Below are 16,293 nucleotides of genomic sequence, written 5' to 3'. Positions count from 1 at the left end.
GCAGAATGCAGCTATCCATCTATCCCCCTTCCCAGCCCACACACACTGTGTTTGCTAGCTTCTTCTCAAAGACGGACGTATTCCCTTTTCTGTTTACACAATAGACACTCAGTAAATAGCAAATGTTGGTAGTCATAATAAACCATGGTTGATTCAGAAAACAATAAACTCTCAAGTAAACGCAGCAATAATGGCCTCCAAACAACGGTCCCTCTCAGGCCCCGAGCAAGCTTGCTATTTGGTAGCTAACGATCTTTCCATGTGAGCCCACTTTTGGGTATCACTGGAGGACAACCAACTACTTTTCCAGAGGGCACAGGGATGGCTTCTGACAGCTGTGTAGCCCAACTGTTTGATGTCACCTCTCTATTTAGTCCATGGACTAGGTCTGAGAAAAGAAAACAACAGCAAGTTCTGAACTGTAAACATGACATGGCGGTGAAAATGGCTTTGCTTAGATATTGGGAATGCTCCACAGAGGCTTGGTAGAAAGGAGGCTAAGCCAAAATTTGGGGTCCCCATTCCTCAATTAAGGCCTTCACAAGTCTGTGTTAGTTTAACAGGTAAATTCCTCAATTGATGTGAGAGTGTGAGTCTGGGCTGCTGACAGGGGGAGAAGCTATTAAAGAGAAGGCGATGGGTCCTATAGAGTGATTAATCATCTCAGATTTCTTCAGCGCTGGAAACAAAGATCTTCCTACTTGGTGGTGTGGTATGGTGGTAAGGAACTTGTAGTATCTGGACAATAGCCACAGACTTCTGGCTCTACCTTGGCCAAGACATTTTTTCTTTAGCCTTAGTTTATCTCAGTTTGCCCATCTGTGTAGTGGGTGGATCAGACTTTATTAGAAGACCCCTAAGGTCTTTTCTGGCTGCTGATTCTAAGAGCTTCAGTAACCTTTGCAAACTTAAACAGAAACCAGAAACTATCCAAGAATCCTTGGCTTAATCCACAAATAGGGCTTATGAACATTTTTTAATGACCTCTGTGAATTTTATGTACATGTTGCCACTCCATAAATCTTCTCCATGTTCCTTGGACTATTTGGACTCTGAAGAGGGGTAGGAAGATGGTACAATTTCATGGTCTCAGTCATTGAAACAAAGGGAGTTTGTTTGACATGCTGGAATCATTAGTCAAACTTTAAAATTTTAAGTTCAGTACTTATCTATCACTGTCATTGATAACAAACACAAATACATATTGAATATTCACAGTAAGTGAGGCACTGACTCTGCCAGGAACTTGGGTAAAAGGAAAATCAGCCCTATGCCTGACAGGCCACACTGGTGTTGTAGAGGAGTATGTTAAACAATGGTAGCATTTTGTGGATTTCAGTGGAAAATGCGAACAGGATGCCGTGTGGATAGACAGGACCCTGACACGAGTCTTGAAGGAGTAGATGTCGGTGCAGTGAAGAGCTGGGAGGGCCTCCAAGCCAGGAGGACATGACGATCAAGTGCCATGTGTGGGAGACGAGAAGCAGATGAGCCCCTGAAAAGTAGGACCAATGAAAGTGAGTGGACAGTAGATTCAGCTGAAAGTGGGGTTCGAGGTTTTGGTAGGCCCTGCTCCTTGCCTACCTCAATATTTTTTCTTCTCTTCTTCCTTAGTAACTTAGTAACTTAGTAACCCTGATTTTTAGCTGAGCTTCTTGATGCTCAGAATGTAAAAAATTACACTTTCCAACTCTTTTGCAGTTAAGTGTAACCACGTGCATGAATTCTGGCCAATGAAATATAAGCAGAAATGTTCTGGGGGAACTCTGGGAAGGTACATATTTATATCTTTCTTTTTAAAAAAAAATTGAAGATTTTTATTAAAATATACGTAACATACAATATTGTATTAGTTTCAAGTATACATCATAGTTATTCAACAGTACCCACCTGGGACTATACAGTTATTGATTATATTCCCATATTATTGATTATATCCCCTATGCTACAGAAATGATCACTGTAAGTCCAACAGCCTTCTGACACTGTACCATGTTATCACAGTATTATTCACCTTCCCCCTCTTTTCAAATTTTTCAGTTAGAGTTGACATTCAATATTATTTTATATTAGTTTCAAGTGTATAGCATAGTGATTAGACATTTGAATAATTTAGGAAGTGATCCTCTGACTAGTACCACCTGGCATTATACATAGTTATTACCATATTATTGATTATATTCCTTATACTTTACATCCCCATGACTATTTTGTAACTACTAATTTGTATTTATTAATCCCTTTATGTTTTCTACCCATCCCCCAGCCCTCCTCCCATCAATCACCCCATAGATCTAGTACACATCTGACACCATACATAGTTATTACAATATTATTGACTATATTCCTTATGCTATAACCTACATCTCCATGACTACTGTGTAACTACAAATTTGTATTTCTTATTCCATCACCCTTTTCATCGACCCCCAATCCCTCCCCCAATCTGGCAACCATTAAAATGTATATATGAGTTTGTTTCTGTTTCATTTGTTTGTTTATTTTGTTCTTTAGATTCCACTTATAAGTGAAATGACATTTGTCTTTCACTGCCTCACTTATTACACTCAGCACAGCACCTTCTCGGTCCACCAAAATTGTTGCAGATGGCAAGATTTCCTTCATTTTTTTACAGCTGAGTAATATTCCATTATATATATGTACCACCTCTTCTTTATCCATTCATCCATTCAGGGACACCCAGGCTGCCTCCACATCTTGGCCATTGTAAATAATGCTGCAGTGAACATATGGATGAGCATGTCCCCTTGAAGTAGCATTTCAGGTTTGTTCAGATAAATACACAGAAGTGGGATTACTAGGTCCTTCTTTGTCTCTTGCTATAGTCTTTGTTTTAAAGTCTATTTTGTCTGGTATAAGTATTGCTACTTCAGTTTTTGTTTGTTTATTTGTTGCCACTTTCATGAAATACCTTTTTCCATCCATTTACTTTCAGTCTGCGTGTGTCTTGCAATCTGAGGTGAGTCTCTTGTAGGCAGCATATGCAAGGGTCTTGGTTTCTTATCCATTCAGCGCCCCCTATATTTTGATTAGAGCATTTAATCCATTTACATTGAAAGTAATAGTTGATAGGTGTGTAGTTATAGCATTTTGTTATTTATATTTTTTATTTTTTATTTTTTTTTGTCTTAAAGAAGTCCCTCTAAGATTCCTTGTAACACTGGTTTGGTGGTGATGAACTCCTTTAGCCTTTTCTTGCCTGGGAAGCTCTTTGTCTGTTCTTTGATTCTAAATGATAGCTTTGTTGTCTAGAGTAATCTTAGTTGTAGGTCTATGCCTTTCATCACTTTAAATATTTCCTGCTAATCCCTTCTGGCCTGCAATGTTTCTGTTGAGAAATCAGCTGACGGTCTTACGGGGGCTCCCTTATAGGTAACTAACTGCTTTTCCCTTGCTGCTTTTAAGATTCTTTCTTTGTCTTTAACCTTTAGCATTTTAATTACGATGTGTGTTGGTGTGGGCCTCTTTAAGTTCATCTTGTTTAGGACTTTCTGCACTTTCTGGACTTGTCTGTCTATTTCCCTCAGCAGGTTAGGGAAACTTTCTGTCATTATTTCTTCAAATAGGTTTTCAATTCTTTGCACTCTCTCTTCTCCTTCTGGTACCTCTATGATCCAATGTTGGTACACTTGATGTTGTTCCAGACGCCCCTTAAAGTCTTCTCAATTTTTTGGATTCTTTTTTCTTTTTGCTATTCTGATTGGGTGTTTTCTGCTACCTTATCTTTTACATCACTGGTTTGATCCTCTGCTTCATCTAATCTAGTGTTGATTTCCTGTCATGTATTCTTCATTTCCATTATTGTATTTTTTACTTCTGACTGGTTCTTTTTCATGTTTTCTATCTCAGTTTTTATGTTTCCTATCTCTTTGTTGAAGTTCTCCCTGAGATCATTGAGCATCCTTATAACCAGTGTTTGGGACACTGCATCTGGTAGATTGCTTGTCTCCGTTTTATTTAGGTTTTTTTCTGGAGCTTTGTTCTGTTCTTTTATTTGGGATGTCTTTCTTTGTCTCCCCATTTTGGCTGCCTCCCTGTGTTTCCATCCATTTACTTATGTGTTGGGTAGGGCTGTATGTCTTCTGGTCTTAGTAGAGTAGCCTTATGTAGTAGGTGTGCTGTGGGGGCTCAATAGTGCAGTCTTTCTGGTCACTTGAGCCACACACTCCAGGTGTGTCCCTTGTGTGGGTTGTGTGTGTCCTCCTGTTGTAGTTGAGCCTTGGTTGCTATTTGCACATCAATGGGAGGGACTGACCGTTGGGCTCACTGGTTGTGAAGACTGGCCTTGACTACAGTGGAGGAGTTCTGCTGCAGGAACTGATCCTATAGAGCAGGATCTGCCTCAGCAGGTCTCTGGTGCCTGCCCATCCACGCCTTGTGTGTGTCACTTTTGGAGGCAGATGGATGTTGCTCCAGCTCTTTTTGAAGCTGGCCACTGGGGGTGCTAGCCCCAGGGCCACCTTGGAGGGGCCCACTGCAGGTCAAGTTCAGTTGCAGCCTGTGCCCCACCCAGAGCCACTCGGCAGGAGCTACAATGAAATCCACAGATGGCTGCCACCCACAACCTGCTTGGAAGTGCCTCGAGAGGCCAAGCTGTGAACCAAGGCCAGCTGCCCCTAGTGCTGGGCTTAGGGCTGCTCAGCCAGAGAGAGGTACAGGCCATGCTGAAGCCAGATGCTGCTTGTCTGGGTTCCACAAAACTTTGAGAGACCCTAGGAAAGTCTGCAGCATGAGATAAGGTAGGCAGTTTGTATGAAAAAGAGGCTTGGGTCTTGCCTGAAAGTTGGACAGGGAGGGGTCTCCAATCACCAGGATGTGGTGAACAAATGGCGTTAGCCAGCCTGTTGGAGATTCAGATATGGCAGCCTCCTGTGTCTTCACGCTTGGGAAGGGGGAGGGCTCAACAAAGAAACAATGGCCTCTGCCAGTTCCTCCATCCAGGAGAAAGACACCTCTCCAGCCCCCATCCCAAGCCAGACAACTCAGTTCTCCACGATATATTCCTGCTGCCTCTCCAGCCACTGCCCCAACACTGGAGCTCAGAGCCAGTGATTCTGTCAGTAAGTCTTTGCATGGCCACTTTAAGAGGAGAGGCTGGGACTCCAACTGCCCTCCGTCTCATTCAGTCACAATCTCTGCTGGTTTTCACAACCAGAAATTGTGGGGACTTCTCTCCCCGGCACTGGAATCCTGGGCTGGGGTGGAGCTGGGACCTCTCATTCTTCTGGGGAGGGGGGGTCACCTCCACAAGCTGAGATATCTCTCCTGATTTTTAATGGTCACACGTGGGTGAGGGACCAGCCCCTTCTGTGTCTCCGTCCCTACTACCAGTCTCTAGGTGGCTTCTTCTGCATGTCCTTAGTTGTACGGCTTTGGTTCAGCAAGATTTTAGACAATTCTCAGTAATGTTTTTTTGTAATTTAGTTGTAATTTTGATGTGGTCATGAGAGAAGGTAAGTACAGTATTTACCTACTGCAACATCTTGACCAGAACCATATATCTTTCTTTCTTTCTGCTACTTGGAATACAGATGGTATGGCTGGAGCTCTAGCAGCCACTTTGGACCAGGAGGTGACTTGAGAATGAGTATCATGTGTTAAAGTTTATAGCGAAAAAAAGGAAGTGACTGAGTCATTAATAATGCTTGGAAGCTGCATATTAGCCCAAACCTGCTTATCATTAGATTTGTTTTACATAGGAGATAATTTTAAGGCTCAGTTCTTCAGTATTTTTCTGTTACATGTATGTCCTATCTGAAAAAGAACCAGATTGTGGTAGGCATAGGATTCTAGAATAAATTGTTTGGATTTAATATTTTAGAATCTAGGAAACTCTACAGATTTTCAATCAATGAATTATATAAAGGGTGCCAAAAAAGTATTTACATAATTTAAGAAAGGAAAACTGTATTAAAATTGTAATACGCAATATATACCAATAACAAAAGATGAATACAACTCACGTTTGACTTCTGCAATTACAAGAGGTGCTCAAAGTGGTTACCATCAGCGTCCAGACACTTCTGATAACGGTGAACTACAGCTTGAGCAATGTTGACCAAAGTGCACATACATTTGTACACATTTTTTTGGCACCCCTGGTATTTTGGGCATCTACTGTACATCAGACACTATGCTAAATGCTGGAGGGATATTAAGCTGATTTTTGGAAGGCCATAGTCAGAGACATTTTTGTGGCTCATCTGAATTAGAGCTTCCTCTATAGTAAGAAACTCATTTTACTTTTTGGCTTATGTACCATCAGAAAAACAGTCTTGATTATGCTTTCACTGCCCAAGAGCACCTAGAATCTGCCAAATTCATGGGAATGTTTGGCTGAGGTGGGGAAGCTGGAGCATTTTAAGGGAAACTTAATATCTTTAATGTTCACTCAAAAAATAAACCGGAGCAAATATAAACTCCCCTCACTTTCCCCCAACACACACACTAGCTGCTAAATCAAAAATGTAGGGCTGTGCCTCAAAGCCGATTTTCTGACCAGCTTTCAGATGCTCCTGGCCCGCAGACCACGCATTCTGTAGCAAAGTTCTACGAAAATTTCCTGTCCTAGGAAGTGCTTTTATTTAGTTTCTCATGAGCCCTGTGCCAGTAAGGATGACAACCGAGGCACAATAAGGAAATTGATGACATATGTTTGTGGTGCCCTAATGCTAAAATATGGAGCATCCAGGATGGCAATCCCATGTGTCTAAGCATTCTCTTTGTAGTAAGAATTAAAGATCATGATAAAAATGATGTTAATAATATTAAGCATAATAATGGTAGCTAACCTTTTTTTGAGGATTTACTATTTGTCAGATATTGCAAAAAGTATATTACATGTATTATTTAATTCAATGTTAACAGTAACTCGGCACAGTAGGTATTATTATACTTTCCATATTTCACATGAGGCAACTGAGACTCAGAGAAGCCAGGTAACTTTCCCAGGGTCACACAGTAGGTTCATAGTAAAGTGGGAAATAGTTCCCTACTCCTTTGAGAAGGTCAGCGAGTTGCAAGCTGAATCAAGGGTGCTGAGCAGCAATTTTTAGGCTAATGGGAGGATTTATCTGGCTATTTCAGAGATCAGAACATTAATTTTGACTCCTTGGGCTTAGAGAACTTTTTGACAGTGCCGTCCAAGCATACTATCTATAGTGATAGTATAGTGATGCTCTTTTTAAATGTATCGTCGGAAGAGAGCGAAAATATTAGAAATACGTGTAAGTTATCTTTGAAAGGCAAATGTTAACTCCCTGTTTATAAATTTATCTTGTTTCTTAAAGATTATTCAAAATGAGTGCATTTGGGGTACAGAGATAAAAAGCTTTCCTCATGAACCATGTATGGGTCACAATGATTCTAGGAAATGATGATTCAGCAAAGTGATTCAACAAAAGATGACAGTAAGAGAACTATTTCAAGATGTCTTAGAGCCTGAGGGCTAGAAATACATGAGACGCTGAGGTCCCCGACCTCCATGACGGGAGGCTGTGCAGCCATCTTCTGTACCCTTTGAGTGATAGCAGGTACTGCCTCTCCAAGCAGGCTGCCCCTTTTGTGGGCAGCTTCAGTTATTATGTCATCTCTGTCTCTGTTAGCCCCAAATCTACCTCTCTGCAAGCACCTTTGCCCTCCCTTGAACTTTACCCTGCCCGTTGGACCTGCTCGGATTCTTCCACATAACACTAACGCATGGCCCTGTTTCAGAGTTCCAACTCTGAGGTCGCCTACCTCTCGTGAAAAAAGAAAGCTGGGTGTGTGGCGTGGGGTGGGGTGCGGGTGTTGGGGGAAGGAAGGAGGAAAGACCGAATCCGGTAACCACTCAGGACTAACTGGCTCACTCTGGTGCTTGAACATGTGTGCAGAGCCCACCTTTGCTGGCTGGACGTGTCTGTTATAAAGGCGGTTTTGCCCAGTGGTCATCTCTAGCTCTTTCTGTTGCCTGTGAGTTGACAAATGAGGGAGAAAGGGAGAACGCAGGTGCCCTTGAGCTTATCTGAGTCCTGGAACCCTCAGAGGATGGGCATAGCTGTCCTTCCAGAAAGCACCCCTATGCCTACAACAGTGCCCTCAGCCCCCAATACACATACCCTAAGCTCTGAATCAAAAGTCAGGCCATTGCCCCAAAGCTGATGAGGGACAACTCAGTGGGCTCATTAAGAACCTGAGAGACTACAGGTGTCACTGTAGTCCCAGAGGCATCTATCCATGATGGCCACATCCAAAGGCAGACTTGGAGTCTGGTGGAGGCAGCTTAGTGTGGGACCCGGCAGTGCAAGTGAGAGAAAGGGCTGCGGCGCCAGCACTGCAGCAATGAGTGATAGCCAGTGTGTTCATTTGTCAAATCTGGGTGGGACTCCCTACCTCGCCAGCTTGAGCATGTGATGCTACTCAGGTCTCTACTTATTTCCTTTCTTGGCTCAAACTTTGAGTGCTGAGACAGGAAGCCACATTCTGAATATCATTTACTTGAGATTCCCCTTGTGGTTCATTAGAAGCAAGAAAAGGGAAGAGAAAGAGCAAGAGGGTGGGAGAGGGAGGGAGGGAGGAAAGAAAGAACGGAGGGAGGAAGGAAAAAAATGTGGAAGGCAGCTGGGCTTGGGGCTTAGAAGTGCGAACACTGTCCAGAGTGAGTCGTGACCCTGCACTCCTAGCCCCAGTGTTACTGCTGACTGGCTGTGGAACCCGGGAAAGCCACTCTGCCTCTCTGGCTGGGCCTCATTTTCCTCATTTCTAAAACGCAAGCCATAAACTAGAAAGGAATTGCTCGTGTATTATGCCACACAAAAATTCTGATCCTTGTTCCTGCTCATTCAAATTTATTACATACTTTTCACATGCCAGGAGCAAGCCCCGGAGGTCCCTACTCTCCAGGCGCCCGGGTCCTGGGGAGGGGGACACATAATAAATAGACAAATCATAGCAAGGTCAGATAGGGATGAGCACCACGGAGGGCAATAAATGTGGCAACGGAGACAGACGGGGCTAGTGGGCGCTGGCTCACTCAGGTGGACGGAAGTGGCTGCAGGTCAGAAGCCTGGAGCTCCCAGCACAAAGGCCAAGGGATTGGAGTCCACTCAGGGGTGACAGTCAGCCTAGAGGGACAAGAAGGGGGTGATGGAGGAGACTGGATTTCATTCCAAGTGTGAGGGCTTTCATTTCCTTTCAGCGCTCAGAGCTGTGGTTCAGTGTGGTAAGAAACTTCTTCTCCCAGCTTCCTTCCTGTGGCGAGTGGTGGTGAGAGGTGAGAGGTGGCGGTGGTGAGGGGCGGGGGGTTGGGATGGGGAGGATGGAGAAGCAGGTGGGCCCCATAGGACTCCCTGGAGAACTTATGGGGTCAATGACTGAAGGAAGGAGGCTGGAAAGGGAACGCATCCCAGTTCATCTAGTATTTTCAAACTCGGAGCTCACTATTTAGAATGAGGAGAGAAACCCTGTTTCCGCCCACCTTTCCTTTTTCTCCTGGAGTTAGAACACAGTGATAATTGATGTCAATGCCTATGCTTTGTGTCTTAGCTAACTTTTAAAATATTTGCTACGCTGAATAATTATGTGTTGTGCAGAAATTGTTCCCATATTATCTTCAAAAGTCATTATCTCAATAAAACCTTTTGAAAGCAAAGAAGAAGAAAAGCCATTACTTTCCCAGCTCAGGCTTCTCCTTAAAGAAATAATAACGTAAAATAAACTGATGAATACATAAGAAGAGCCAGCCTCAGGCTGGATTAGTGACTCTAAAGTAAAGGGCAGTGATGGACATGGCTCAGCCACTCTCCAGACCTCAGATGAGCTGTTGGCTCACCCTTCCTTCTCTAAACTCGGACCAAGTCGAAGGACCTGAATTGGCTGACTAGCAGTTTGCATCTTGCCTCCCTCCCATTTCACCTTTCCTGGAACTCTGTTGATGAGCAAAAGCTCCAGAGGCTGGGTAGCAGGAGGAAGGAAAGATAGAGTGGGCAGAGTGATGCCCACTTCTGAATTAGCCCCCAGAGAACTTGGATGGGAACCTACTCCCTGCAAGTAAAGGTGGCCCTCTCGCCATCCCTGAAAAGTCTGCCAAGGATACCGGCTCAATCCTCAGAACTAAGACCCTTCCCAAGATTATTAACCTGACCTTCACTGCACGTGGGTGCCACTCCCCTACTCAAAACCTTCCAAAAGCATGCTAATGGCCAACGGACTCTGACTCTGACAGGTGTTCCTGAAAGGTCCCCTGACAATCTCCTCCATCTCTCCCAGCCTCCTTGGCTTGGCTTTTTCTTGAATACATCAAGCACATTCCTTCCTCAGGGCCTTTGCACTTGCTGTTTCCTCCGTCTGGACCTGCTCACTCTCTTCTTTCACTGATGCAGTGTTCCAGCTTCACAGAGCTTCCGTGGCTCTCCCAAACAGCTTGCCCTCTGCCCTTCTCTCTGCTGTTAAAATATCAATCTGTTCCCATGTTTACTGTCTGTCCCCTAGCTAGGATGTTAACTCAGGAGGGCGGAGACTTTGTGTGTTTTAGTCATCACCATATCCACATCACTTTTCCTAGCACATAGTTGGCACTTTGCTCAATGAATGCTTTGAGCAGAGTCACACTTGTTGGTCCACCCAATGTCTCCAGCACAAGCTTGGCTCGTGTGCCTATGAATATCATGATGATCTCTCCTGGTTGTGTTTGTGTGTGTGTGTACATGTGTGTGCATTTGCATGTTAAGAATAGCTCTAAGAAAAGCGCCCCTTTTGTTTGATTTTTGAAAACTAGTAAAATTGGCATGGCTGCAAGTTCAGGAGCCAGTTTAGCCAGCAAATAGAAGAAGCACTCAGAACTGCAGCCTTGAAGGCCTCCACTAGTGCTCCGGGAGGGGTGGCAGGCATGCCTTCCTGCTGCGCCTGCCTGCTGTCCCGTCCTGCTCGCACGTAGGGGCGATGCTGTCCAGGACGTGCCTGGCCTCTGGGCAATGCTAAGGATGGGATTGGTCTCCAGGAAGGGTTCCACGTAAGCTGGCGGCTACAGGAGCTGTAACATAGAGACTCAGATCTTTTTGGGGTCCTCATTTCTCCCACACAGCCCCAGGATCCTCTGTGGCTCCACTGTGGGTTGGGAGCTTGATTGCTTTTTTATTTGGTTTCTCTGTTTACGTGAAGCAGTTAATGCTCATGGAAGGACCTTAAGATCTCTGAATTCTCTTTGCCTGGATCCCTCTCTCTTCCCTCAGAGGAACAGCCCATGCTGTATGAAATACCCATAAGGCAGTGCCGAGAGGAGGGTCGTCACCTGTGTGTGATTCCGACAGCTTTCACGGACGAGGTCTGTTTGGTCTGGTTTGCATTCGTAAGTGGTGATATCATGTAGCATATGCTACTCCAAAATTCACTAAGCACATATTTTGGATCTTTTAGGTCATTTAGTAATTATTTACCGAGTTCCTGCTGTAATGCATTAAAACAAAAAATCAAATTCTGCCCTGCTTTTCAAGGGCAAAATTCCAGGGTGTAAAGGAGGGGGAAAAATGGAGCAATTCTATGGTAAACTTTTATGGGGTAACCCCAAAGGAACTCTTACAATGACCAGGGCTCTGAAGACCACGGTCATAAAACCTGTAGAGAAGAGTATTTTTGAATGTTAAAAAACAAGTATTCCTCCTAGGTCTATCTCAATAGCTGGTTTTAATTAACACGCTTCCAATTTTAAACCACAGTCTGGTTAACCCTCTGGCAAACTGCTGAAATTCACACTGCTTGGCAGGTAGACGGACCTGAATGTCCATTCAGAGAAAGACAGGCCCCACAGTAACCAAGTGTAGCATGTAAAACACTTGTGTCCAAAGATATGCCTCTAGAGGGGTCAGAGTCCCCTCTTCTGACCTCTTATCGTTCAAACTGTACCATACAGTCGGGATTCTGACGATTGAATGCGAGGTATCTTCACTGGAGGGTGGTCACGTTAGAGGAAGCATTTGCTTTTCTGGTGACTGATTTGAAGGCGAGCTGCCCTGAGATCTTGGATTTTCTGGATGTTTTCTCAGGCAATATGGGAAACAGCTGGTGAGCACGTATCTTTCCCGTGTGATCCTTGGGGCAGCTATTGAAATGGTCTGGACTGTTCAAATATTCAAGTCATGATGGTGCTCTGTTAGAAATAACTCAATTTGCATCTGGGGATAAATAGCAAAATGCAACTTTGTCTAGTGAGGTATAAATTGGATATCTTTGAAGTTATACATTTTGAAGAATTTAAAATGCCCAATACTTCTGAAAACACATAAACTTTAATGAGTTGATTTTTGTTTTACTGTTCCTTTTCCTTTTGTTATATGTCTCATTTTTTCATAACTGGTATGTTTAATGATAACATGATTATTTTCAACCACATGGCTGCATATACAGTAAACATTGCATTAGCCCCATTGTAAAGGTCGTAATGTATCAAATCAAGTCGTGCTGACACCACTATCAGAAATTTATGCACACACCCACTCACATGTGTAGGTGTGTGTGTGTGTGTGTGTGTGTGTTCACATGTGTGTGTTGCAATGTATAGAGAGGGAGAAACAATGAATGACAGCTTATATCACACTTAACATTGAAGTGATACTCCTTTTTAATTTCAAGGAGTTGTTTTCCAGGCAAATCAGTAAGGCAAGCCAATTGTCGATTGCTTACTTTTAAGAAGACCCCAATAGACTAAGTGTGTAGCTCTAGGCTGCTCAGAGGTAAGGGACAGATCTGAGGTCAAGGCTGTGTGGCCAATTCACTGTCTCAGGTCCCACAATGTCCTTCAGGTCAGTTTTGCTGCTGCCCTGGTTTCTCATACCTGGCACCTCTGCATACTAATTAAGTTGGAAAGTAGTTCTATATTCGAGATCTGGAGGGTGGACATAGACCAGGGCCATGATGAATCTCAGAGGCTCTTTAACATTCATTCATTCATTCATTCATTCATTCAAACATGCATTTCCTGAGCAACTACTATGTGCAGAGTTACAGGTAGATAAACATCGCTCCTGCTCCACACTTAGTGAGGAAAGGCAAACATAACACAGCCCAGGGGATCCTGTTCTAACAGATCCCTCTAACAGAGGCTGTGAAAATAGAGGGGAAAATGTAACCTTGTGTGACAGTTTCCAAGGGCTGCTGTAATGAAGTACTGCAAGCTGGGTGGCTTAAAGCAACAGACATTTACTGGCTCATGGTTTGGGAGGCTGGAAGTCTGAAATCAAGGTGTCAGCAGGACTATGCTCCCTGTGAAACCTGTAAGGGAGAATCCTGTCCTGCCTTTTCTAGCTTCTAGCGTTTGCCGGAAGTCCTTGTCGTCCCTGAGCTTGTAGATACGTCACTCCAATCTCTGCCTCCGTCTTCACATGGCCACAGTCTCCTTTGTGTCTATCTCTTCACGTGGCATTCTCGATGTCTCTTTTCTTCTTACAGGACCCCACTCAGATTGGATTAGGGCCCACCCTATTCCAGCACAACCTCATGTTCACTAAGGACATCTTCAGTGGCTCTACTTCCAAATAAGATTACATTATTGATCCTGGGGTTAGGACTTCAACGTACCTTGGGTGGGGAGGTGGAGGGGTGGGGAGGTGGAGGGGTGTGGAGGTGGAGGGGTGGGGGAGGGGAAACTCAATTCCACCCATAACACCCTGAGGTTTATTTTGTAAAATTAATATAAAGTTCCAGAAGACCCAGTGCCCGGCCTGTTCCCCTTTCTCTTTGGAGATTCCTAATCTATTAAAAAATAATTTTAAAAAATGTTGTACCAGAATTGGTAACATTGTAAACATTGTATGTCACCTGAAATGTTTTCAACCAACAGATTAATGTATAAAACAAACACAGAGTGCAATATAGCTATGTTATTCACAAGATAATTGCAGAATTTACTTTAAAACCTTCATTAATAGTATACTCTGAGAAATGGGATCTTAGTTTTCAGTTCCCTGATGAACGGCCACTTAATTTAATCCCGTTGGTTTATCTCAGTCCGTGATTGTGTAACCTTATTAGACATAACGCCTACTCTTGAGGCTCTTGGTGAAAATGACGTTGGGCCAAGGGACTTGGACTCCCCACAGATAGCGCTGCCCCCCCCTTGGAATGAAGCCATTTTTGATCGGAATGTACCTGCTTCCTTCCCTTGTATCCACTGAGCGGGCAAGCACATGCTGCCATTGCTCTGGATTAGCTTTCCTCACACCCTCATGCCCCTGACTCAGAGCCGGCCTGCTGTCCCCTGTATTCTCCTCGGCTGTGTCCTGCCTGCTCTTCGCCAAAGGGCTGGACATGGTACTGTCCAGCCCACAGGTGGAGGCTATTTGCAGCAATGAGCTCCACAGTCAACACTGTGTTGAGCCCAGGACTTCAGCCTGTTTGCTCTTGTCTGGTGATCCAAAGAGGACTCCAGGGCTGAAGATCATTTTCTAAGTGCTGCAAGCATTCTCCCGAGGCGTTGGGATTGCACCTATAATATATTCTCCACATTTCGGTGGAGAGGGGTTGTTTTGCTTTCCCGCATTGCTACTGCCCTAGAGAAATGATAAATAACCGACATTTATTGTACGCTTACCATCAGTTAGGCCCTGTGCTCAATGGTTTACATGAGTTCCCTCATTGACTCGGCACAAAATCTTATGAGGCCAGTACAAACGTCTTCCTCATTTTACAGGTCAGGAATCCAAGGCACAAAGCAGGTAGGCTACTTGTTCAAGGTCACACTGTTAGTATTTTTGCAGAGCCGGGACTCACGCTCAGGTGCTGTGACGCCTGGGACAAGACCCTTCCCTACTCTGGCCTCCTGTGGAGGATGAGGATGGAGGAATGGTGAGTAGTTAGATGGACGGATGAACAATAGAACAATAGATTGCTCCCTGCACAGTGAACTTGACTAGCCTGTCCTAGGATAGGTCAGGTCCTTGGGATAACTTCACATACCCATAATCACAGGAATGCTCGTGGGGCAGTAGCACACAGGGTTTCAGAGTTTGGGCTCTGGAGTGACACTACTAGGGTTTGAATCCAAGCTCCATCGCTTTCAAGTTGTGTAACCTTGAGCAAGCTTTTTTCTACATCTGCATGGCTCAGTTTCCTCTTTTGTAAAATGGGGGGATTATCATAGTATCTTACTCTTGGAGTGTTAATAAGCTTAAATAAAATGATGCATGTTAAATGTAGGTTAGGACCTAGCGGATAATTAGTGCTCACTAAATGTTGGCTAGTGTAATTGTTTAATAATAGTAATACCTTACTTTTGTTACTCAAAACTTTTAAAGCTTGTTATAAAGGTTTCCTCATTTGAATCTTAATCAGCCATCTGTGATAGACAAGCAAGCATTCAACTCTAGTTTACAGAGGAGGAATTCATCTCAAAGAGTTTAGGGTGATAGGAAATTCTAGAGCCAGAAATAGTAAATGCAGAAGGGGCTGGAGGCCACAGGGCTTGACTGGGCCCTGAGGGGTAAGCCCTATCCTGAGGAAAATTGTAAAAGTAGAGAAAAATCTAGCTTGGGCCCCTCACTCCTTCTCTCTGCTGCAGCCTGAATTGCTTTAGGCTTCTGATCCCCTCCAAGATTTGATATTGCCTTGAAGGGTTGTTGTTTATGTGCCTCCAGCTTGTTTAAGGAAGGGCACTGGAGGGGTCTTTTAGACCCTAAGGAATGCATCTGTGTCAGAGATATTTCAGGCCCTCCTTGAGGGGATGAGTGGGGAGGTGGGCTGCAGATACTTTGGTGTGTCTGTAATCCAGGAAGAGTTAGGCAGGAAGGAGCCAAATCACAACGGCTTGTATGCAGAGCCTAAGGGTCTTAGACTTAACATTGAGATGACAGGAAGCATTTGAAGCACTGGAGGGACATAATACATTTTCATTTAAAAAATATAAATCTAGGGATAATAACTACATATCTATCAACCATTACTTTCAATGTAAATGGATTAAATGTTCTAACCAAAAGGCATTGGGTGGTGTTGTTGAATGGATAAGAAAAGAAGACCTCCCCCCCAAAAAAGAAAGAAAACAAGACCCTTACATATGCTGCTTACAAGAAACTCACTTCAGATTGAAAGACACACACAGACTGAAAGTAAAGGGATGGGAAAAGTTATTTCATGAAAATGGAAACAAATAAACAAAAAAGCTGAGGTAGCAATACTTATACTAGACAAAATAGACTTTTGAAACAAAGGCTATAACGAGACAAAGAAATACCCAATAATTCCACTTAAGGGTATTTATCCGAAGAAACCCAAAACACTTAACTCAAAAAGACACTCATTGCAGCA

The sequence above is a fragment of the Rhinolophus hipposideros genome (genome assembly GCF_964194185.1).
Source record: "Rhinolophus hipposideros genome assembly, chromosome: 6".
Classification (NCBI taxonomy): domain Eukaryota; kingdom Metazoa; phylum Chordata; class Mammalia; order Chiroptera; family Rhinolophidae; genus Rhinolophus; species Rhinolophus hipposideros.
The sequence above is the reverse complement of the archived record's forward strand: the minus strand, read 5'-3'. Positions refer to the sequence as shown.